This window comes from Dipodomys merriami, unplaced genomic scaffold, assembly GCF_024711535.1.
Source record: "Dipodomys merriami isolate MVZ:Mamm:240054 unplaced genomic scaffold, mDipMer1.0.p SCAF_140, whole genome shotgun sequence".
Classification (NCBI taxonomy): Eukaryota; Metazoa; Chordata; class Mammalia; order Rodentia; family Heteromyidae; genus Dipodomys; species Dipodomys merriami.
Window position 1 is genome coordinate 358,231 of NW_027202716.1, and position 12,498 is coordinate 370,728.

Below are 12,498 nucleotides of genomic sequence, written 5' to 3' on the forward strand. Positions count from 1 at the left end.
AAACCTCACCCTAAACCTAACCCTCTGCCTCAACTTATCCCTCAACCTAACCCTAACTCTCATCCTCAACCTAAACCTCACACTATCCCTAACACTAATACTCAAACTAAACTTCACCCTCACCCTAACCCTAAGACTCACCCTGACCGTAACCCTCACCCTCAGCCTAACTCTCACCTTAACCCTTACTGTCACCCTCCACCTAACCCTCACCCTAACCCTAATCCTCATCCTAACCCTCATCCTAAGGGTAACCCCAACCATAACCCTAACCATAACCCTCAAACTCTCCCTCAGCCTCAGCCTAAACCTAAGTCTAAGCTTAACCCTAACCCTAAACCTCACGCTCAACCAAGCCCTCACCCTCACCCTCACCCTCAGCATAAACTTAAGCCTAAATCTAACCCTAAGCCTAGCCCTCACACTCACTCTATCCCTTACCCTAATCCTAATCCTAACCCTATCCTTAAACCTCACCCTCACCCTCACCCTAACCCTAACACTAAACCTCACACTAACCCTAACCCTAAACCTCACCCTCACCCTAGCCCTCACCCTAAACCTAATCCTAACCCTAACCCTCATCCTAACCCTCCCCATAACTCTAACCCTTACCCTCACCCTCACCCTCACCCTAACCCTCACCCTCACCCTCAGCCTAACCCTAAGACTAACCCTAACCCTAACACTCACACTCACCCTAACCCTAACCCTAATCCGAATTCTAAACCTAAACTTAACCCTCACACTCAAAATTACCCTCAACTTAAGCCTAACCCTAACATTAATCCTAACCCTAACCCTCAACTTCAGCCTCACCCTAACCCTAACTCTAACGCTAAACCTCACCGTGACCCTAACCCTAACTCTAACCCTATCCCTAAACCTCATCCGAACCCTAACCCTAACCCTCACCCTCACCCTCAAAGTAACCGTAACCCTAACCCTAAAGTTAACAATAACCCTAACCCTAATCCTAACACTCACCCTAAACATAAACCTCACCCTAACCCTAACCCTCACCCTAACACTTACCCTCACCCTTACACTAACCCTAACCCTAACACTAACCCTCACACTAACCCTAATCATCATCTTAACCCTAAACCTCACTCTAACACTATCCCTAAACCTCACCCTCACCCTAGCCCTCACCCTAACCCTAATTCTCATCCTCACCCTAAACCTCACACTAACCCTAACACTAATCCTCAATCTAACCCTCACCCTCAACATAACTCTAATCCTAACCCTCACCCTAACATTAACCCTCACCCTTACCGTAACCCTCACGCTCTGCCTAACCCTCACCTTTACCCTTACCTTCACCCCCACACTAACCCTAACACTAAACCTCACGCTTACCCTAACCCTTACCCTCAACCTCACGCTCAACCTACCCCAAAGCCTAAGCCTAACACTTACCCTAACCCTCACCCTCACCCTAGCCCTCACCCTAACCCTAATCCTAACCCTAACCCTCATCCTAACACTCACCCGAACTCTAACCCTAACCATCACCCTACCCAAATCCTCACCCCCACCCTCACCCTCAGCCTATCCCTAAGCCTAAGCCTTACCCTAACCCTCACACTCACCCTCACCCTAACCCTAGTCCTAAACCTAACCCTAACCCTAACATTAAACCTCAACCTAAACCTCACCCTAACCTTATCCCTAACACTCACCCTAAACCTAACCCTCAACCTAACCCTCCAACGAACCCTAAATCTAACTGTAAACCTCACCCACACCCTAACCCTAATCCTAACCCTAACCGTAAACTTCCCCCTAACCCTAATCCTCACACACACCCTCACCCGGCCCCTCACCATAACTCTAACCCTAACAGTAACAATAACACTAATCCTAACCCTAATCCTAACCCTCACTCTCAACATAACCCTAACCCTAACCGTCACCCTAACCCTAAACTTAACCAAACAGTAACTCTCACTCTAACACTAACCGTAACCCTCGCCTGAACCCTCACCCTCACCCTCACCTTCACCCTCAGCCTAACGCTAAGCCTAACCCTAACCGTAACCCTAAAGTCACTCACCCTATCCCTTACCTTAATCCTAATCGTAACCCTAAGCCTAACCCTCAACCTCAACCTAACCCTCAACCTAACCCTAACTCTAAAACTAACCCTATCCCTCACCCTCACCCTAACCCTAACCCTAACCCTCAACCTAACCCTAATCCTTACTCTCACCATAACCCTTACCCTAACCCTCACCCTAACCCTAAACTTACCCGAACCATAACTCTACCCCTAAACCTCACCCTCAACATAACCCTGAATCTAACAGTAAACCTAACAATAAACCTCAACCTAACCCTTATCCTAACCCTCAAACTAACCCTAACCCTCACCCTCACACTGTCCCTCAGCCTAAACCTAAGGCTAACCCTAACCCTAACCCTCACACTCATCGTAACCCTAACCCTAATCCATATCCTACCCCTAACCCTAACCCTCACCCTCACCCTCAAACTCACCTTAACCCTAATTCTAAACCTAAACCTCACCATCACCCTAAACCTAACGTTAACCCTAACCATAATCCTAACTCTAACCCTAACCCTAACCCTCACCCTAACTCTCACCGTAACCCTAACCCTAACACTAACCCTCAACCTCACCCTCAACCTCAACCTCATCCTAACCGTAATTCTACCCCAAACCTCACCCTCACCCTAACCCACACTCTAACCCTAATACTTACCCTCACCCTAACCCTCACCCTAACCCTCATACTCACCCTCACCCTAAACCTAATCCTAAACTTCACCCTAACCATAACCCTCACCGTAACCCAAACCCTCACCCTAACACTTACCCTCACCCTAACCCTCACCCTTACCCTCACACTCACCCTCAACCTAACACTAATCCTAAACCTAGCCCTATCCCTATACCTCAAGCTAACTATCACCCTCACCATAACACACCCCAACCCTAAACCTCACTCTCAACCTACCCCTAACCCTAACCGTAACCCTAAACCTCAACCTAAAGGTCACACTAACCTTAACCCTCAACCTCGTCCTCAACCTGTAACTCTTAACCTAACCCTAACAATCACCCTAACCCTAACCCTAACCCTCACCCTCATGCTCGGCCTAAGCATAAGCCTAAGCCTAATCCTGACCCTAACCCTCACCCTAACCCTAAACCTAACACTAACTCTAACTCTAACCGTAAACCTCACTCTCACACTTACCCTAACTCTAACAATAACACTAACCCTATCCCTAACCCGCAACCTAAACATAACCCTCACCCTAACCCTAACCCTCACCCTAACACTTACCCTCACCCTAACTCTAAACCTAACCCTATCACTAACCCTAACCCTATCACTAACACACACACTAACCCTTACCATCATACTAACCCTAAACCTCAACCTAAACCTAAACTTAAACCTCACCCTCACGCTAGCCCTCACCCTAACCCTAATCCTCATCCTCACCCTAAACCTCACACTCACCCCAACACTAATCTTCAATCTAACCCTCACCCACACACTTCTCCTAACACTAACCCTCACCTTTACCTTAACCCTCACCCTCAGCCTAAACCTCACCTTTACCCTTAACATCATTCTCACCCTAATCCTCCCCCTAACCCTAAAACTCAGCCTAACCCTCACCTAAAGTTAAACCTAACCATCACCCTAACCCTAACACTCACCCTCAACCTCACGCTCAGCCTAACCCTAAAAGCCTGAGCCTAACCCTTACCCTAACTCTCACCCTCACCCTAGTCCTTACCCTAACCCTAATCCTAAACCTAACACACACACTCACCCTCCCCTTAAACCTAATCCTAAGAATAAAACTAACCATCCCCCTAACTCTCACCCTAACACTAACCCTAACACTAACGCTAACCCTAACCCTCAACATAAACCTAACTCTAACCCTAAACCTCACCCTCACCATAAACTTCACCCTTACCCTAAACCTAACCCTCAAACTATCCCTAACCCTAAATCTAACCCTAAAACTCACCTTCACCCTCAACTTAACCCTAACCCTAACCGTATACCCCACCCTAACTCTAAACCTAAACCTCACCCGCAACCTCACCCTCTCTGTAACTCTAACCCTAACCCTAACACTAACCCTCACACTAACCCTAAACTTAACCCTAACCCTAAAACTCAACCTAACCCTCATTCTCACCCTAATCCTAACACTAACCCTGTACCTAACCCTTACCCTAATCCTCCCCTAATCCTATATCTAACCCTAAACCTCACCCTAACCCTAACCCTAAGCCTAACCCTAACCCTAAACATAACCCTAAACAAAACATAAATCCTCAGCCTCACCCACACTCTAAACCAAACCCTAACACTAACCCACACCCTAACCCTCAGCCGAACCATAAGCCTAACCCTAAGCCTAACCACAACACTCACACTCACCCTCACCCTAACCCTAATCCTAAACCTAACCCTATCCCTAAACCTAACCATCTCCCTAACCCTCAGCCTAGCCCTCACCCTAACCCTAATCCTAATGCTAAACCTTATCCTCACCTTCACCCTAACCCTAACCCTAACCCTCACCCTCACCCTAACCCTAACCCTCACCCTCATACTCGGCCTAAGCCTAAGCTTAACCCTAACCCTAACCCTCATCCTAACCTTAACCCTAACACTAACCCTAACTCTAAAAGTAAACCTCACCTTCACCCTAACCCTAACTCTAATCCTAACCCTAAACCTAAACCTCACCCTAACCCTAAACCTAACCATCACCCTCACCCTCACTGTAACCGTAAACCTAACCCTAAGCCTAAAAATAACCCTAACCGTAACCCTAACCCTCAACCTATCCATAACCCCCACCCTAAACCTAACCCTAACCCTAACACTTACCCTCACCCTAACACTAACCCTAACCCTATCACTAAACCTCACACTAACCAGAACCATCAGCCTAACCCTAAACCTCAGCCTGAACCTAAACCTAAACCTCACCCTCACCCTAGCCCTCACCCTCACCCTAACCCTCACCATCACCCTAAACCAAACACTAACCCTGACACTAATCCTCCATCTAACCCTCACTCACATCCTTCCCATAACCCTAACCCTCCCCCTAAACCTAAAAATCATCCGACCATAACCCTTATCCTCAGCCTAACCCTCACGTTTACCCTTATGGTCACCCCACTCTAACCCTTACTCTAACCCTAACACTCACACTAACCCTCACCCTAACCCTAACACTATCCCTAAACCTCATCCTCACCCTAACTCTAACTCTCACCCTAACCCTAACACTAAACCTCACCCTAACCCTAACCCTAACAATCACCCTCACCCTCAGCATAACCATAACCCTAACCCTAACAATAACCCTAACCCTAACCCTCAACTTAACCATTACCCTCACCCTAACCCTAACCCTCACCCTAACACTTACCCTAACCCGAACACTAACCCTAAACCTAACACTAACCCTCACACTAACCCTAACCCTCACCCTAATCCTAAACCTCACCCTAACCCTAACCCTAATCCTCAATCTAACCCTCACCTACTCCTAACCCTTACCCTTACCCTAACCCTAAACCTAACCCTAATCGTCACCCTTAACTTAAATCTCACCTTCAGCCTAAACCTCACCTTTACCCTTACCATCATTCTCACCCTAAACTTCTCCCTAATCCTAAACGTCAAACTACCCCTCACCCTAACTGTAAACCTAACCATCACCCTTACCCTAAACCTCACCCTCAACCCCATACTCAGCCTAACCCTAAGCCAAAGCCTAACCCTTACACTAAACCTCACCCTCTCCCTAGCCCTCTCCCTAAACCTAATCCTAACACCCACACTCGCCCTCAGCCTAACGCTAAGACTGACTCACCCTAACCCTAACCCTCACCCTCACCCTCACCCTAACCCTAATCCTAACCCTAACCCTACCCCTACCCCTTAACCTCAACCTATAACTCACACTAACTTAACCCTAACACTAACACTAACGGTAACCCATGAACTAACCCTCCCCCTAACCCTAAATCTAACCATAAACCTCACCCTCTCCCTAACCCTAATCCTACCCCTAAACCTAAAACTCAACCTAAACCTAACCCTAACCCTCATCCTCATCTTAATTCTAACTATAACCCTAACCCTAACCCTAACCCTAAACCTAATCCTAACACACACCCTCACCCTAACTCTAATCCTAAACCTAATTATCCTCCTAAACCTTACCCTAAACCTAACACTAACCAACACCCTAACCCTAACCATAACCATAACCCTAACCCTCAAACTAACCCTAACCCTCACGATCACCGTAACCCTAACCCTAAGCCTCACCCTAACCATAAACTTAACTCGAACCCTAACTCTCACCCTAACCCTAAGCTTAAAACTCACCCCAACCCTAACCCTCACCGTCACCCTCACCCTCAGCCTATCCCTAACCCTAACCCTAACCCTAACCTTCAAACAAACCCTAACACTTTCCCTAATTCTAATCCTAAACCTAATACTAACCCTCACCTTCACCCTAAACCTAACCCTAACCCTAACCCTAAGTCGAACACTAAACCTAACTGTAACAATCACAATCAGCCTCACCCTAACCCTAACTCTAACCCTAAACCTCGCCCTCACACTAAACCTAAACCTAACCCTAACCCTAACGGTAAACCTCACCCCAACCCTAAACCTAAACCTCACCCTCACCCAAGCCCTCACCCTAACTCTAATCCTAACCCTAACCCTCATCCTAACCCTCACCCTAACACTTACTCTAAAAATTACCATCACCCTAACCCTAACCCTAACGCTAACGCTCAACCTAACCCTAACCCTCACACTCACCAAAACCCTCACCCTAACCCTCACCCTAACCCTAAACTTAACCCTAACCCAAACCTCACCCTAACCCTAACCCTAACCCTCAAACTAACCCTAACCCTCACGCTCACCCTCACCCTCAGCCTAAGCCAAGCCTAAGCCTAACCCTAACCCTAACCCTCACACTCACCCTAAGCCTAATCCTAATCCAAATCCTAAACCTAACCCTAATTAGCACCCTTACCCTAACCATCACCTTAACCCTAACCCTAACACTAACACTAACCCTAACCCTCAACCTCAGCCTCACCCTAACCCTAACTCTAACCCTAAACCTCACCCTCCCCCTAACCCTAACTCTAACCCTAACCCTCACCATGAACCTCAACCTCAGCCTAAACCTAAGCCTAAACCTAAACCTAACCCTAACGCACACACTGACAATCATCCTAACCCCAATACTAACCCTATCCCTAACCCTAACCCTCCCACTAACTCTCACCCTAACCTTAACCCTAACACTAACCCTAACCCTAAACCTCAACCTAACCCTCACCCTAACCGTTACTCTAACACTAAACCTCACCCTCAAACTAAACCTAACTCTAAAACTAACCCAAACCCTAAACCTCACCCTAACCATCACACTAAACCTAATCCTAAGCCCCACCCTCACCCCCAGCCTAACCCTAAGCCTAAGCCTAAAAATAAACCTAAAACTTACACTAAACCTCACCCTAACCCTAAGCATACCCTATCCCAAACCTTAACCCTTAACTTCAACCTAACCTTCACCCTAACCTTAACCGTAACACTAACCCTAACTCTAACCCACGAACTAACCCTCCCGCTAACCCTAAATCTAACCCTAAACCTCACCCTCAACCTAACCCTAACCCTAAACCTCACCCTAACCCTAAACTTCAACCTGACCCTCACCCTCACCCTCACCGTAAGTCTAACCATAAACTTAACAATAACACTAATCCTAACCCTAAACCTAAACCTAACCCTAACCCTAACCCTAATCCTAACACTCACCTTCAGCCTAACCCTCATCTTTACCCTTACCGTCACCCAAACCCTAACCCTCACCCTCACCGTAACCCTAACCCTCATCCAAACCCTCACCCTAACCCTAACCCTAAACCTAAACCTCACCCTAACACTAACAGTAAACTCACCCTCACCTTAGCCCTCACCCTCACCCTAATTCTAACCCTAATTCTAATCCTAATCCTTACCCTAACCCTAACCCTCACCCTAAAACTAAACCTAACCCTAACCCTAACCCTCAAACTAACCCTAACCCTCAAGCTCACTGTAACACTAACCCTAACCCTCATCCTAACCATAAACTTACCCTGAACCCTAACTCTCACCCTAACCCAAACCCTCAGTCTCAACCTAGCCCTAACTTTCACCCTCACACTCACCCTCAGCCTAACCCTAGGCCTAACCTAACCCTAACCCTCACACTCACCCTATTACCCTAATCCTAATCCTAACCCTAAACCTAACCCTCACCCTCACCCTATTCCTCACCCTAACCCTAACCCTAACATTAACCCTAACTCTAACAATCTCAATCAGCCTCACACTAACCCTATCTCTAACCCTAAACCTCACCCTCACCCTAACCCTAACCCTAACCCTAAACCTCACCCTAACCCTAAACCTAAACCTCACCCTCACCCTAGCCCTCACCCTAACCTTAATCCTAACCCTAACCCTCATCCTAAACCTCACGCTAACACTAAGCCTAACCCTAACCCTCACCCTCACCGTAATCCTTACCCTAACCCTCACCCTAACCCTAAACTTAACTCGAACCCTAACTCTCACCCTAACACTAACCCTTACACTATCCCTCACCTTCATCCTAAGCCTAAGCCTAAGCCTAATCCTAATCCTCATCCTAATCCTCAACCTAAACCTAACCGTAACGAGCACCTTAACCCTAGCACTTGTCTCTCAACATCACCCTCAGCCTAACCCTAAGCCTAACCATAAACCTAACCCTAACACACACAATCACACTCACCCTAAACCTAATCCTAACCCTATCTCTAACCCTAAACCACCCCCTAACGATCACCCTAACACTAACCCTAACACTAACTCTAACCCTAACCCTCAACCTAACCCTCAACCTAACCCTAACTCTAACCCTAAACCTCACCCTCACCCTAACGCTCATCATAACACTTACCCTCAACCTAAACCTAACCCTAACCGTAACCCTCCCCCTAAGCCTAAACGTCATCTTACCCCTCACCCTAAACTTAAACCTAACCATAACCCTAACCATAACCCTAAAACTCAACCTAAACCTCACCCTCACCCTAACCGTAACACTAACCCTAACACTAACCCTCCCACTAACCCTCCCCCTAACCATATATCTAATCCTAAACCTCACCCTCACCCTCACCCTAAACCTAACCCAAACCCTCACCCTAACCATAACCCTCACCCTAACCCTAACCCTGACCATAACACTTACACTCACCCTAGCACTAACCCTAACCCTAACACTCACCCTCACACTAACCCTAAACCTCACCCTAATTCTAAACCTCACCCTAACCCTAACACTAACCATAACCCTCACCCTCACCCTAGCCCTCACCCTAACCCCAAATCTAACCCTCACCCTCAGCCTAACCCTAACCATCACCCTCACCCTAAGCCTCACACTAACCCTAACACTAATCTTCAATCTAACCAACACCTAACACTAACCCTAACCCTAACCTAACCCTAACCCTTATCCTAACCCTAAACCTAACACTAACACTCACGCTTATCTTAACCCTCAACCTCAGCCTAAACCTCACCATTACCCTTACCATCATCCTCACCCTAACCCTTACCCTAACCCTAACTCTAACCCTAAACCTCACCCTCTCCCTAAATGTAACTCTAACCCTAACCCAAAACCTAAACCTCACCCTAACCGTAACCCTAACCCTCACCCTCACACTCACCCTAGCCCTCAACCTAACCGTAATTCTAAACCTCACCCTCACCCTAATCCTAACCCTCATCCTCATCCTAAACCTCACACTAACCCTAACCTTTATCCTCAATCTAACCCTCACCCTCACCCTAACCCTAACACTTACCCTAACCCTAAAACTAACCCTAAACCTCAACCTTTTCGAAAACCTCACCCTCAGCATAAACCTCTCCTTTACCCTTATCTTCATCCTCACCCTAACCCTCAACATAACCCTAAACCTCATCATAACCCTCACCCTAACCATAAACCTAAACATCACCCTAATCCTAACACTCAACCACACCCTCACTCTCAGCCTTACCATAAGCCTAACCCTAAGCCTTACCCTAACCCTCACACTCACCCTAGCCCTCACCCTAACCCTAATCCTAACCCTAACCCACATCCTAGCCCTCAACCTAACCCTAAAACTAACCATCACCCTAACCCTAATCCTAACGCCCACCCTCACCCTCAGCCTACCCCTAAGCCTAAGCCTAACCCTCACCCTAAACCTCACACTCACCGTCACCCTAACCCTAATCCTAAACCTAACACTATCCCTAAACCTCAACCTAACCCTCTCCCTCACCCTTACCCTAACACTAACCCTAGCCCTAAACCTCACCCTAACCCCCCCTAACACTAAGTCTAACCCTGAAACTCACCCTCACCCTTACACTAAGCCTAACCCTAACCCTCACCTTAACTCTCACCCAACCCCTCAACCTAACCCTAATCCTAATCCTGAATCTCATCCTAAACCTCACCCTAACCCTAATCTTAACACTCAAACTAACCCAAACCCTAAATCTAAACCTCACCCTAACCCTAAACCTAATCTGCACCCTCACCCCTACCCTCAACTTAACTCTAACCATAACAATAACCCTTACCCTAATCCTAAGCCTAACCCTCAAACTCACTGTAACTCTAACCCTAACCCTAACTCTAAACCACACCCTAACGCTAACCATAAGCCTCAGCCTCACTCTAGCCCTCACCCTAACCCTAATCCTAACCCTAAACCTCATCCTAACCCTAAAACACTAAATCTCAGACTAACCTTAACCCTCAGTCTGACCCTCACGCTCGGCCTAAGCCTAAGCATAAGCCTAAGACTAACCCTATCCCTCACACTCACCTATACCATAAACATAACTGTAACACTAACCCTAACACTAACCCTCACACTAGCCCTCAACCTAATGCTGAATCTAACCCTACACCTCACCTTCACCTAACCCTAACTCTCACCCTCCCCTTTCCCCTAACACAAAGCCTAACCCTAACTCCAACCCTAACCCTAACACTAAGCCTAACACAAACCCTCACCCTAACACTCACCCTAACCCTCAACCTCACCCTAGCCCACACCCTAAACCTAAGCCTAAGCCTAACCCTCACCCTAAACTTCATTCTAACCCTAAACCCAACCCTAATGCTATCCCTAAACCTCACCCTCACCCTCACCGTAAACATAACCCCAATCCTAACCTTAACCATAACCCTCACCCTCACCATAAACCTCAGCCTAACCCTAACACTACCACTAAACCTAACCCTAAACATAACCCTAAACATAACCCTCACCCTCATACTCACCCGAACCGCAAACTTAACCCTAAACATTACACTAACAATAACCCTAACCCTCACCCTAACAATAACCCTAACCCTAAACCTAACCCTAACTCTAACCCTAACCCTAAACCTAAACCTGAACCTGACCCTAACCCTAATCCTACCTCTCACCCTCAACCTCACAGTAACCATAACACTAACCCTAACAGTTACAATAACCCTAACCCTAACCCTAACTCTCATGCTAACCATATACTTCACCCTAACCCTAACCCTCACCCAAACACTTACCCTCACCATAACCCTAACCCTACTACTGAAACTCACCCTAAACCTTACCCTAATCCTAATCATAATCCTAAGCCTAACCCTCACCCTCACCCTAACTGTTACCCTAACCCTAACCCTCACCCTCAGCCTCACCCTAACCCTAACTCTAACCCTAAACTTCAATCTCACCCTAACCCTAACCATAACCATAACCTTAAACCTCACCCTAACATTAACACTAAACCTCACCCTCACCCTAGCCCTCACCCTAACCCGAAACCTAACGATAACCCTCATCCTAACCCTCAACCTAACACTAACCCTAACGCTCACCCTCACCTTCACCCTAACCCTAAACATAAACTGAACCCTAACTAACGTCCTAACACTAACCCTCACATTAACCCTAAACCTCACTCTCACCCTCAACCTCAGTCTAACCCTAAGCCTAACCCTAACCCTAACCCTAAACATTACCCTCACTCTAACGATCAAATTAACCCTAACCCTAACCCGAACCCGAAACCTCACCCTAACACTAAACCTAATCCTAATCCTAACCCTAAACCTCCCCCTAACTCTCACCCTAACCGTAACCCTAACACTAACACTAACCCTAACCCTCAACCTAACACTCACCCTAAACCTAACTCTAATCCTAAACCTCACCCTCACCTTAACCCTAACTCTCACCCTAAGCCAAATCCTAAACTTCACCCTAACCCTAACCCTAACCCTCATCCTCACCCTCACCGTAACTGTAAACCTAAACCTAACCCTAACAATAACCCTAACCCT